At 36.0% G+C, this 14,089-nt stretch overlaps 1 pseudogene; it reads right to left on the bottom strand.

The window, feature by feature from the left end:
• Nucleotides 1–10,340: 10,340 nt before the first annotated feature.
• LOC101344703 (pyruvate dehydrogenase (acetyl-transferring) kinase isozyme 1, mitochondrial pseudogene) lies at nucleotides 10,341–11,379 on the bottom strand (annotated as a pseudogene).
• Between the last annotated feature and the right edge of the window lie 2,710 nt (nucleotides 11,380–14,089).

The following is a 14,089-nucleotide window of genomic DNA, read 5'->3' as shown; positions in this document are numbered from 1 at the left end:
TCTATTCTTGTGACAGCTGTTATTTCTCTAGGATATATTACAAGGAGTGGGATTTCTGGATCTTATGGAACTTCTATTGCTAGTTTTTTAAGGAAGCGCCAAGTCAATTTCCAAAGTGGTTGTACCATTTTACATTCCCAGCAGCAGTGTATAAGTGTTCCAGTCTATCCACAACCTCTCCAGCATTTATTAATTTGTGTTTTTTGGATTAATGCTAGCCTTGTTGGGGTGAGATGGTTTCTCATTGTAGTTTTGATTTGCATTTCTCTAATGGCTAATGATCATGAGCATTTTCTCCCGTATCTGGTAGCTGCCTGAATGTCTTCTTTGGTGAAGTGCCTGTTCATATTCTTTGCCCATTTTTTAATTGGGTTATTTGTCTTTTTGCGGTTTAAGTTTTGCAGTATCTCGTAGATTTTAGAGATTAGACCTTGATCGGATATGTCATAGCCAAAAATTTTTTTCCCAGTCTGTAGGTTGTGTTTTTACTCTTTTGGTGCAGTCTTTTAATGAGCATTAGTGTTTGATTTTTAAGAGCTCCTGGTTACCTAGTTTCTCTTCTGGTGTATATGCATTGTTAGTTATGGTTTCTATTCTGTTTGTGCTCTGTATTAAGGCTCCTAGCATTGTCTCTATTTTTTCTTCCATGATCTGTATTGTTTTAGATTTGATATTTAGGTCTTTGATCCATTTTGAGTTAGTTTTTGTGCATGGTGTGAGGCATAGATCTTGTTTCAGTTTTATGCAGATGGGTATCCAGTTATGCCAGCACCATTTGTTAAAGAGACTGTCTTTTCTCCAATTAACAGACTTTGGGCCTTTGTCAAATATCAGCTGCTCATAGGTGGATGAATTTACTTCTGGATTCTCAATTCTGTTCTACTGGTCTACGTATCTGTTTTTTGTACCAGTACCAGGCTGTTTTGACTACCATGGCAGTATAATAGGTTCTAAAATCAGGTTGTGTGAGGCCTCTCACTTTGTTCTTCTTCTTCAGTAATGCTTTACTTATCTGGGGCCTCTTATCTTTCCATATGAAGTTGGTAATCTGTTTCTCCAGCTCATTAAAAAATGTCGTTGGAATTTAGATCGGGATTGCATGGTATTTGGGTAGAATTGACATTTTCACAGTGTTGAGTCTTCCTGTCCATGAGCAAACTATGTTTTTGACTTATGTAGGTCTCTTTTGGTTTCTTGCAGTACTGTCTGGTAGTTTGCTTTGTATAGGTCTTTTAGGTCTTTGGTTAGATCTATTCCTAAGTATTTTATCTTCTTGGGGGCTATTGTAAATGGTATTGATTTGGTGATTTCCTCTTCGAAGTTCCCTTTGTTGGTGTAGAGGAATCCAACTGAGTTTTGTTTACCTTGTATCCTGATACTGTGCTGAAATCCTCTATTAGTTTCAGTAGTTTTTTTGTGTATTCTTTGGGATTTTCTGTGTATAAGATGATATCATCTGCAAATTGGGATACTTTTACTTCTTCCCTGCCAATTTGGATGCACTTTATTTCTTTTTCTAGCCTAATCACTCTGCCTAGGACCTCCAGCACAGTGTTGAATAAGAGTGTTGATAAAGGGCATCCTTGTCTGCTTCCTGTTCTCAAGGGGAATGCTTTCAGACTCCATTTAGGATGATGTTGGCTGTTGGCTTTGTATAAATACCCTTTATTATGTTGAAGAATTTTGCTTCTATTCCTATTTTGTTGAGAGTTTTTATCGTGAATGGGTTTTGGACTTTGTTGGATGCCTTTTCTGCATTGATTGATAAGATCATGTGTTTGTCTTTTGTTTTATTTATGTGATGGATTACATTGATTGTTTTTCTCAGGTTGAACCATCCCTGCATACCTAGTATGAATCCCACTTGGTCATGGTGAATTATTTCTTTGATATGTTGTTGAATTCTATTGGCTAGAATTTTGTTGAAAATTTTTGCATCTATGTTCATGAGGGATATTGGCCTGTAATTTTCTTTTGTTGTGGTGTCTTTACCTGGTTTTGATAACAGGGTTATGCTGGCTTCATAGAATGAGTTTGGGAGTATTCCACGCTTTTCTATGCTCTGAAATGCCTTAGTAGTAGTGATGTTAACTCTTCTCTGAAAGTTTGGTAGAACTCTCCAGTGAAGCCGTCAGGTCCAGGGCTTTTTTTTTGTTGTGAGATTTTAACTATCTATTTAATCTCTTTTTTTGTTATAGATTAATTTGGTTGTTCTACCTCTGTTTGTGTTAGTTTAGGTAGGTAGCGTGTTTCTAGAAATTTCTACATTTCCTCTAGGTCTTCAAATTTGTTGGAGTACAATTTTTCATAGTATTCTGTTATGACTCTTTTAATTTTAGTTGTGTCTGTATCACCCATCTCATTTCTTATTCAGTTTACTGCTTCCTCTCTCTCTTGTTTTTCTTTTGTCAGTTTGGTCAATGGTTTATTGATTTTGTAGATCTTTTCAAAGAACTAGCTTTTGGTCTTGCTAACTCTTTCAATTGTTTTTCTGTTCTCTATTTTATTTAATTCTGCTCTAATTTTTATTATTTGCTTTCTTCTGGTGCTCAGGGGCTTCTCTTGCTGCTCTCTTACTACGTGTTCCAGTTGTAGGGTTAATGTTTTGATTTTGGCCCTTTCCTCTTTTTGAATGTGTGCTTTTGTTGCTATAAACTGACCTCTGAGCACTGCTTTTGCTGTGTCCTAAAGGTTCTGGTAGGATGTGTTTTCATTCTCATTTGATTCTGTGAATTTCTGTATTCCTTCCTTAATTTCTTCTATAACCCAGTTGTTTTTGAGCAAGGTGTTGTTCAATTTCCAGGTATTTGATTTTTTTTCCCTTGCTTTTTCTGTTATTAATTTCTACTTTTATGGCTTTATGGTCAGAAAAGATGCTTTGTAATACTTCGATGCTTTGGATTTTGTTAAGGCTTGCTTTGTGGCCTAATACGTGTTCTGTTCTGGAGAATGTTCCATGCGTGTTGGAAGAGAAAGTATACTTGGCTGCTGTTGGGTGGAGTGTTCTGTATATGTCTATGAGATCATGTTGGTTGATTGTGGCATTTAGATCTTCCATGTCTTTAATGTTCTGTCCGTCACCGAAAGTGGTGTATTGAAATCTCCTAGTATTATTGTGGAGTTGCCTATTTCTCTTTTCAATACTGTTTGAGTTTGTTTTATGTATTTTAGAACCCTGACTTTGGGTGCATAAATATTTACTATGGTTATGTCCTCCTGGTGTATTGACCCTTTAATCATTTTATAGCGTCTTTCCTTACCCTTTGTGGTGGATTTTGCTTTAAAATCTATTTTGTCAGAGATTAATATTGCCACTTTTGCTCTTTTTTGAATGTTATTTGCCTGATATATTTTTTCCCTTCCTTTGAGTTTTAGTTTGTTTGTGTCATTAAGCCTAAGGTGAGTCTCTTGTATACAGCAAATAGAGGAATTGTGGTTTTTTAATCCATTCTGCCACTCTCTGTCTCTTTATTGGTGCATTTAGTCCATTTACATTCAGCGTAATTATTGATAGGTATGAGTTTAGTGCTGTCACTTTGATGTATTTGTGTGTGTGTGTTGTTGACAGTTTGTTCCACTTAATATTCTGTGCTGAGATATTTTTCTATATGTATTTTCTTTTCATCTTTTTCCTTGTTGCTGATTTTGTATTTGGTGAGTCTTTATGATTTTCTGTTTTTTTATTTTGATGTGTAGGATTGTCAGTTTCCTTTGTGGTTACCTTAATATGTACCCCTGTTTTTCTAAGTTTAAACCAATCTATTATTTCTTTATATTGTCTTTACTTCCTCTCCATAGGAAAGATGTATGACTGTATTTTTAGTCCCTATTTTTGTTTTAATGTTGTCATCTTTTACATTTTTATGTTTCCTTTTCCCTTTTTTATTTATCTATTTCTATTGTCTTTATGTGAAGGTTTACAGAACAAACCACCTTCTCATTAAATAGGTAGTACAAATATTGTTTTATGACATTGGTTAACAACCCCATGACATGTCAGTACTCTCCCTTCTCGACCTTGGTTTCCCTATTACCAGCTTTCCTGTCCCCTCCTTCTAGTCCTTGCACCTGTACTGGTGTGCCCCTTTAATCTCATTTTGTCCTATGGGTCTGTCTACTCTTTGGCTAAAAGGTGAACCTCCAGAATGACTTGATTATTGGGCTCAAAGTGTGTCCAGGGGCCATAATCTCGGAGTTTCTCCAGTCACTGTCAGGCCAGTAAGTCCGGTCTGTTTTTTTGTTTTTTTTTTTTTGGAGTTAGAATTTTGTTCTACATTTTTCTCCAGCTCTGTCTGGGGCCCTCTATTGTGATCCCTGTCAGTGGTGGTAGCTGGGCACCATCTGGTTGTACTGGTCTCAGTCTGGCGGAGGCTGCAGTATTGTGGTCTATAAGACCTTTGGACTACTCTTTCCCTCGTGTCTTTAGTTTTCTTTATTTTCCCTTGCTACTGAAGGGGTGAGGCCAGAGGAGTATCTTACATGGCCAATCACAGGCTTTGAAGACCCCAGATGCTACTTACCAAAGTAGAATGTAGAACATATTCTTTATAAACTATATTATACCAGTTGAGCTAGATGTTCCTTGAGACCATGGTCCCCACAGCCCTCAGCCCAGTAATTCGGTCCCTAAGAGAGTTTGGAATTGTCCATGGAGATTCCATGACCTTACTCTGAGCACGTTGTGCTGGCTTCCCCAGTATTGTGTACTGTCTTATCCTTCACCAAAGTTACCACTTATCTATTGTTTATTTAATATTTTTCCTTCCCACCCCTACCCTCCCTCGTAACCATCAAAGATTGTTTCTTTTTGTGTGTAAACCTTTTCATGAGTTTTTATAGTAGTGGTCTCATACAGTATTTGTCCTTTCATGATTGACTTATTTCACTCAGCATAATGTCCTCCGATTCATCCATCTTGTGAGATGCTTTGCAGATTCATCATTGTTCTTTATCGTTGCATAGTATTCCATTACGTGTGCATACCATAGTTGTTTATCCATTCATCTGTTGATGGACATCTAGGTTGTTTCCATCTTTTTACTATTGTGAACGATCTTGCAATGAACATGAGTGTGCATATGTCTTTTCACGTCACAGCTCTTATTTCTCTAGGATATATTCCTAAGAGTGGTATTGCTGGATCGTATGATATTTCTATTTCTAGCTTTCCAAGGAAGCACTATATCGTTTTCCAAAATGGTTGTACCATTTTGCATTCCCACCAGCAGTGCATAAGAGTTCCAGTCTTCCCACAGCCTCTCCAACATTTGTTATTTTCTGTTTTTTTGATTCCTGCCAGTAATGCTGGGGTGAGATGGTATCTCATTGTGGTTTTAATTTGCATTTCTCTAATGGCTAGTGATCATGAACATTTCTTCCCGTGTCTGTTGGCTGCTTGAATGTCTCTTTGGTGAAGTGTCTGTTCATTTCCTTTGCCCATTTTTTAATTGGATTATTTGTCTTTTTTTGTAGAGGTGTTGGATTTTCCTGTAGATTTTTGAGATTAGACCTTTGTCGGATTTATAATAGCCAAAATTTTTCCCAGTCTGTAGGTTGTCTTTTAACTCATTTGATGAAGTCTTTTGATGAGCATAAGTGTTTAATTTTTAGAAGATCCTAGTTATCTAGCTTATCTTCTGGAGTTCTTATGTTGTTAGTTATGTTTGTATCCTGTTAATGCCATGTATTAGGGTCTCTTGCATTGATCCTATTTTTTCTTCTATGATGTTTATAGTTTTGGTTCTACTTAGGTCTTTGATCCATTTTGAATTAGTTTTTGTGTATGGTGTGATATATGGGTCCTATTTCATTTTTTTGCAGATGGACATCCAGTTTTGCCAGCACCATTTGTTAAAAAGATTGTCTTTTCCCCCATTTGATGGACTTTGGGACCTTGTCAAAGTTCAGGTGACTGTAGGTGGATAGATTTACATCTGGGTTCTTGATTCTTTTCCATTGGTCTATGAATCTGTCATTGTACCAGTACCAGGCTGTTTTGACTACCGCAGTCATATAGTAAGTTCTGAGGTCAGGTAGTGTGAGTCGTCCTTCTTTATTCTTCTTCTTCAATAGTGCTTTACTTATCTGGGTCCTCTTCCCTTTCCATATAAAGGTAGTGATTGTTTTTTCCATCTCTTTAAAGAATGTTGTTGGTATTTGGATCCAGATTACATTGATTTGTAGATTGCTTTGGGTAGAATCATCATTTTCACAACGTTGAGTCTACCTATCCATGTGCATGGTATATTTTTCCATTTATGTATATCTCTTTTGGTTTCTTGTTGTAGTGTTTTGTAGTTTTCTTTGTATAGGTCTTTTACATCCCTGGTTAGATTTATTCCTAAGTATTTTTTTTAGGGACTATTATAAATGGTATTGTTTTTCTGATTTCCTTTTTGTTGTTCTCTTTGTTGGTGTATAGGAATCCAACTGACTTTTGTATGTTTATCTTGTATCCTGCTACTCTGCTGAATCTTTCTATTAGTTTCAGTAGTTTTCTCGTGGAGTCTTTTGGGTTTTCTATACATAGTATCATATCATCTGCAAATAGGGACAGTTTAACCTCTTCATTACCAATTTGGACGCCCTTTATTTCTTTTTTTGCCTTATTGCTCTAGCTAGGTCTTCCAGCACAATGTTAAATAGAAGTAGTAATAAAGGTCATCCTGGTCTTGTTCCTCTTCTCAACAGGAATGTTTTCAGCTTCTTTCTGTTAAGAATGATGTTGGCTGTTGGTTTTGTATAGATTCCCTTTATTATGTTGAGGAATTTCCCTTCTGTACCTATTTTTGAGAGTTTTTATCATGAATGGGTGTTGTACTTTGTCGAATGCCTCTTCTGCATCAATTGAGATGATCATGTGATCATTTCCTTTTATTTATGTGGTGAATTACGTTGATTGATTTTCTAATTGATTTTCTAACCATCCCTTCATACCTAGTATGAATCCTACTTGGTCGTGGTGTGTTATTTTTTTGATATGATGTTGAATTCTATTGGCTAGAATTTTGTTGAGATTTTTTGCATCTATATTCATGAGAGATATTGGTCTGTAATTTTCTTTTTTTGTGGTATCTTTGTCTGGTTTTGGTATCAGGGTTATGCTGGCTTCATAGAATGAATTCGGAAGTGTCGCTTCCCTTTCTATGTTCTGAAATAATTTGAGTAGTACTGGTATAAGCTCTTCTCTGAATGTCTGGTGGAATTCTCCAGTGAAGCCATCTGGGCAGGGGCTTTTTTGTTGGGAGTTTTTTTTATTACCTTTCCAATTTCTTCTCTTGTTATGGGTCTGTTCAGACTTTCAACATCAGTTTGTGATAGTGGGTAGGTAGTGTATTTCTAGAAATTTGTCCATTTCCTCTAGGTTTTCAAATTTGTTGTAGTATAGTTTTTCATAATACTCTGTTATGATCCTTTTTATTTCAGTTGGGTCTGTTTTAATGCCCCCCCCATTTCATTTCTTATTTGGGTTATTTGCAGCCTTTCCTTTTTTTCTTTTGTCAGTTTGGCCAGTGGTTTGCCAATTTTGTTGATTCTTTCCAAGAACCAACTTTTGGTTTTGTCTATTCTTTTTATTGTTTTTCTATTCTCTATTTCATTTATTTCTGCTCTGATCTTTATTATTTCCTTTCCTCTGGTGGCTGTAGGCTTCTTTTGCTATTCTCATTCTATTTGTTCGAGTTGTGTAGCTAATGTTTTGATTTTGTCTCTGTCTTCTTTTTTGATGTGTGCATCTTTTGGTATAAATTGACCTCTGAGCACTGCCTTTGCTGTGTTCCAAAGGTGTTTTTTTTTTTTTTTTAATGGAAGAGACTTTTATTTAAAAGGTATATATTTACAAAACCTAAATTGATCCAATTTATTTTCAGAATAAGGGTTGAACCATGTTTTCAGTTTATTGCCATACAGAAAACATTTTATAAAATAATATAGTGGACTTCCATTTCAACATCTTCATGTAAAAATTTCAGTGCAAGAAAATGATCAGTGTTAGGTGTGAAGATAACCAAAGCCAGATAGTATTTTAAGTATATATATGATAGAATGTGTTTGCTATCCCCTCCGAAAAAATGTTGGCACATACATTAACCGCTCAGATTATAAAAATCACTTAGTATACATTTCTTATCCTTTGATACAGTTTTATATCTACACTGCATTGATTAATCCTGGTGGAGAAAATAGCTCACTTAAGAATCTAAAAATCTTTTCAGGTATCACAGTGATTTAAAATAAACTAGAAGAAAGTTCTACCCAAATATTTTGTTTGTAATCTTCTGTCCATTACCACAATAACGAAGTCAAAAGTCATTATACCTTAAAAAGAAGCTAAAGCAAACACTTTTCCTTTGAAAATACCATTTCTTAGCTCTTAAATAAAGAGGAAAATTTTCTTTTAATTCTTGGGGGAGGAGTGTTTCATAAGTAGAAACATCAATTTTGCTGGTTGTACAAAAGCCTCATTTATGAAAAAACTGAATACTTTGAAAGGATTCTAAAATATTTTGTCAATTCAAGTGTAAATTAAAGTTAAAAAACAGAAACACGTTAAACTAATCCAAATTATCCATTAACATATTCTATTACTTTTCACAAAATCCACAATTAAGGAACAATAGGTTAGGTAAAATATCTCTTTTTCCAGCATTTGGTCAGACTAGCTAAAATGCCTCAGGCAAGCCACATAAGCCGCCGTCTCAGGATCCCTATCTATCAAATGAGGGCACTGGACCAACTGTCCTTGCATATCTCCTCCATCCTACAAATGTATATAGATTTGTTAATTTTACATAATCTTTTAGAGAATGAGGTGTTCCAACTTAATGCATTTCCCAGATAAATAAATCTTCCCTGTTTAAGTGGCAGCTGTACTTTAAACATTGATGATTTAACTTTTAAATATATTTCCCTGTCACTTAAAAGAAGATGAGGTGTGACTAAAAATAGTGTCCTAACATCTCCCAGAGTTTGCAGCTGATCAAGTGATTCACAGACATGGATCGGGCCCTAGCTCAAATTCCTTGCAACTTTGGGCCCAACTGTGAGTCTTAAAACAAGGATGATACCACCTGCTCTGATTCTCACTGTTTTGAAGACCAATAGAGTTATTATATATCAAAGTATTTGTAAACTATAAATTACCATTCAAATGTAAAGGATTGTTGTGATTAACCCAAGTTGACTTTTTCCTGTCAAATGAATCAGGATATTTTGATAAAATATATGTTCGTATGTCAGGACTTAAGCATTTATGGTTCTGATCCTTCAGTTATCTGACTATTCTCCTACAGTCATTTTGTTCTCCTTCTAATTTGTTGCTTTATCTTTCAGTTGCACCAGGCCTGAGATACAAGTTCTTTCTTCTATAGTCTAGAAATCTGACCTGTAAATAGGCAGAAACCAAAACTCAACTGTCTGTTACTTCAGTGAATGTGGTATCACTATTCACTTTAAAAGAGTGGTTTCTTAACTATGCTAGCATCAGGCTCACCTAGGAATCTTTTTAAACTTAAGATTCCCAGGTTCCAGGTCTACAGACTCTGATTCAGTATGTCTGGGGTAGGATCCGGAAAAAATTGTTTCTCAAAAGCTGTCCCAGGTAATTTCAGTAACCTATTCTTTGGGATTCACTGCTTTTTCCTCCACATTGTCTTTAGAATTTTAGTAGTCGTTAGTTTGCTTGTTTTTAAGATTAAAATGTCCCCTTGCATTAACCTCATGCACACTGGGAGTTGAGTGCCTATGACCTTGGCTTAGACACACAGAGCTATTTGTTACAATTTTTTGCAAGAAAATTTTTGAAATGATAAATTAACTTCAGAGCTAAGACAATGTGTGTAGATGCTGAAAGGTAGCAGGTTTTACACTTACAGGGCACCTGTGTTCTGCTTTAGGGTTAGGGTCAGTCACTGGCACATAAAGACCATCTTATTACACTGGTCATTGGCAGAACTCCTCCAAATCACAGCTAGCCAGTTTTATTCAGAAAATATTTCTAGCAGATATACATGAAAAGTATTTTTCGAAACTACACAGCTTCCTGTAGAAAACCAAAAACTTCCATGCTTCTGAAGTCAACCATAAAGAGGAAAGTGGACCCAAACACAGTTGTTTAAAAATATGCTCAACTAACTGTGAAAATATAAGTGTAAAATAGGCACAATTTCATCCTTTAGGAAGTTTAACTGGCACAAATGGAATTCAGTTTCCATTTATTCTACCCAAACATTTAATTATGAAAACGACACATGAAGTATTTGGTCTAATGCAGTTTTGAACACCATCCCTTCCAAATTTTGCACAAAATCCATGTTTGGATTTTCCAGGTGTCCCAAGTATATCTAGGCACTGTGAAACATTGTAATGTCTTTTGGTTCTCTGCTTGGGACGCACCAGTCATCAGCCTCGTGGTTGATGTTGTAAAGCTTCCAGGCAGCTTTGTTGTACACTGGGAGTCTTTCTATTGATTCTGTTGATAGAACCTTAAGGTAGATAACTGTATCTGTCCCATGGCCCTCGAGGGAATACAGCTTTAGGTTTCCTTGGAAGTACTGGGCATAAAGACGAGATATGGGCAATCCACAACCAAAACCAGCCAGTGGCACTGCTCGGGACGTCTCAACAAGAGGCTGGGGTGCAGTTGAATACAAGCAGTTGAAGAGCCTGTCAATTTTCCTCAGAAGAACACCACCTCCACAGTCACTCATCTTCATAGTCAAATCCTCATTACCTAGTGTGATGTGAACTTGAATGGGGGGTGAACACCTCTGTCGGCATGGTATTCCATAGTTGCTCTCATTGCATTCTTGAAAAGTTCAAACACCATGTGATAGAGATGGGATGCTACATAAACCACTTGTATTGGTTGTCCTGGTGATTTTGCATTTAGTTCTTCGAGTTTCTGTTCCGGAGAGTTAATGTAATATAAATCACACAGATGCCTAGCATTTTCATAGCCATCTTTAATAACTTCAACTACGTTACAGTTTGGATTCATGCTTCCAATGTGTTTTCAGTGAGAAGGACTTCCTTTGCCTTTCCCATCAAACAATAAAGAGTGCTGAATGAGTAACATTCTAATTGAAACGATCCAAAAAATACTGAACATTCTGGCTGGTGACAGAATCCACCCCGAAGCTCTGCTTATGCTCTTTCACACTCTGGACCATTGTGGGAATGACGTCATTGTGTTGGTTTCTGATCCTTATCACAGTACTTGTAAAGTCATAAAATAGCTTTAGCATCTTCAGCGCTTTTGTCCTTAAAATCAAAAAGCCCCTGAAGACTCTGGATATATGAGCTTTGTACCAATTGAACTGATGGCATCCTGAGAAGATTATCTGGAAAGAGACTTATTTCTTTCATTATGTTTGCCAATCTAACAGGTAAATCTTGCCACAGAAACACAAATGAGGTCTTTTCACAAGCATCCACAGATCCTGAAACCAAACATGGTAGGAAAAGCAGTAAGTAGAAACCATCAGACAACTAAAACCACAAGAAAGAAAGAAGAAGTTATCTGGTGGGGCCAAGAGAGGTAGAATTACCATAATGATCTGTCCCAAAGGTTTTGGTATGATGTGTTTTCATTCTCGTTTGATTCTAGGAATTTTTTTGGTTCCATCTTTGATTTCTTCTATTACCCAGTGGTTTTTAAGCAGGATGTTATTTAGTTTCCATGTAATTGATTTTTTTTCCTTGCTCTTCCTGTTGTTAATTTCTACTTTGATGGCATTGTGATCAGAGAAGATATTTTGTATTATCTCAGTGTTTTGTATTTTGTTGAGGATTGCTTTGTGGCCTAAGGTATGGTCTATCCTGGAGAACATTCCATGTGCGTTGGAAAAGAATGTGTACTTTGCAGCTATTGGGTGGGGTGTTCTATATATGCCTGTGAGTTTAAGTTGGCAGATTGTGATCTTTAGATCTTCTGTATCTTTGTTGAGTTTCCTTCTAGATGTTCTGTCCTCTACCGAGAGTGGTGTGTTGAAGTCTCCCACTATTATTGTGGAACTGTCAATTTCTCTTTTCAGTGCTGTTAGAGTTTGTTTTATGTATTTTAAAGCCCTGTCATTGGGTACATAGATATTTATTATGGTTATGTCTTGATGCTGGATCATCCCTTTAATCCTAATATAGTGCCTTTCTTTGTCTTTTAAGGTGGATTTTGTTTTAAAGTCTATTATATCTGAGATTAGTATTGCCACGCCTGCTCTTTTTTGGGTGGTTGTTTGCTTGAAATATTTTTTCCATCCTTTGACTTTTAATAGATTTATGTCTTTGTTTCTAGGATATGTCTCTTGTAGACAGCATACTGATGGATCCTGTTTTTCAGTCCATTCTGCCACTCTCTGTCTCTTTATGGGTGCATTTAGGCCATTTATGTTCAGTGTAATTATTGATAGATGTGAGATTCTTATTGTCATTTTGTAGTGCTTTTTTTGTGGTGCTGATGATTTCTTTGTTCCTCTTACTCTTCTGTGCTGAATTCCTTTTGTTTGTGGATTTTTTTCATTTCTTTTGTTCTTGTAGATTTTGTTTTTACAGAGACTTTATGTTTTCTTCTTTATTTTCATGAGTAGGTTTGTTAACTTTCTTTGTGGTTACCGTGAAATTTACCCTTATCTTTCCAAGTTTGAAACAGTCTATTATCACTTGGTACGGACTTGCCTTCCTCTCCTTTAGAAGGTTCTAAACCTACACTGTTTATTCCCTCTTTTATTGTTCTGACGTTGTTGTTATTTGCAGATTAACCTCTCTGGTTCCTTGTTATAAATCTTTTGGTTTTGAATAGTCCTTAAGATTTCATTTCCTAGATTGGTATCTGACTGGTGCAGTCTTGCTTCCTAGATTCAGGCTGTCATCTGATATTGTTTGTTATCAAACCAAAGGACTCCCTTTTATAATTCAAGTAAGTTTGGTTTGGTTTTTATATATTCCCTTAATTTCTGTTTATCTGGAAATGTCCTAATTTCACCGTCACTTCTGAACAAGAGTTTTGCAGGATATATTATTCTTTGTTGGCAATTTTTTTCTTTCAAGATTTTATATATGTAATTCCATTGCCTTCTTGTCTGCATGGTTTCTACCAAGTAATCAGAGCTTAGTCTTATTGTTTCTTCTCTGTATGAGACTTTTTGCTTTTCTGGAGCTGCTCTCAGGATTCTTTCTTTGCCTTTGGTTTTAGTGAGTGTGATTATGATAAGCCTTGGTGATTTTCTTTTCGTGTCTATCCTATATGGGTTTTTTTTGAGCTTCTTGGATGGTCAGCTTTTCATCTTTCATAGTATTAGGGAAGTTTTCCGTCAGCAATTCTTTAATGATCCTCTCTGTGTTTTCCATTTTCTCCCCCTGTTCTGAAACTCTGATCGCTTACAAATTTTTGCTTTTGATTGTATCCCACATAATCCCCAGGGTTTCTTCATTTTTCTTTGTTCTTTTCTCTGATTTTTCCTCAAATGAAGTTGTATCCAAGTGTTTGTCTTCAATTTTGCTAATACTGTCTTCCATTGTTTCAAACCTGTTCTTCAGCCCTTCTATGACACTGTCCTTTTCTGAAATCTTATTTATCTTTTGGATTTCTAATTGTTGTTTTGTATGATTTCTAGTTGTGAATTTATTTTGGCATTTTGTTCCTGTGTTATTTTCCTGAGTTTTTCCATTTTTTTGGCCTGTATATTCCATGAATTTGTCTATTTTTTCCTCATTTTTGTCTGCTTTTTCCTTCAACTCTTGGATAGCTCTCAATATTAGAGATTTGAATTCCCTGTCAGGTAGTCCTAGTGCTTTTTCTTCTTCTGGAAAGTCATCTGGTGTTTTCTTTTGGATGTCTGCTGGAACCATCCTGTCCTGTTTTTTTATATGTTTTGATATTGTCTGCTGTCTTCAGGACATTTAGTAGTTATTTTCTTCATTTATTGATTGTAGATTTAATTGTTTCACCCTGCTTTTTTGTTTTATTTGGTTACATCTGAGCAGGTGGGCTATGCATTCTTTGCTGTTTACATGTCTGTGGACATGATATTTTTCACATTGTTCAATGGGCAGGGCCAGTCGCTCAGCTATGTTGCAGGAGGGCAGGTGGAGCTGA

The sequence above is a fragment of the Trichechus manatus genome, unplaced genomic scaffold (assembly GCF_000243295.1).
Source record: "Trichechus manatus latirostris isolate Lorelei unplaced genomic scaffold, TriManLat1.0 scaffold00019, whole genome shotgun sequence".
NCBI lineage: Eukaryota > Metazoa > Chordata > Mammalia > Sirenia > Trichechidae > Trichechus > Trichechus manatus.
This window is presented reverse-complemented; position numbering and strand designations above follow the sequence as displayed.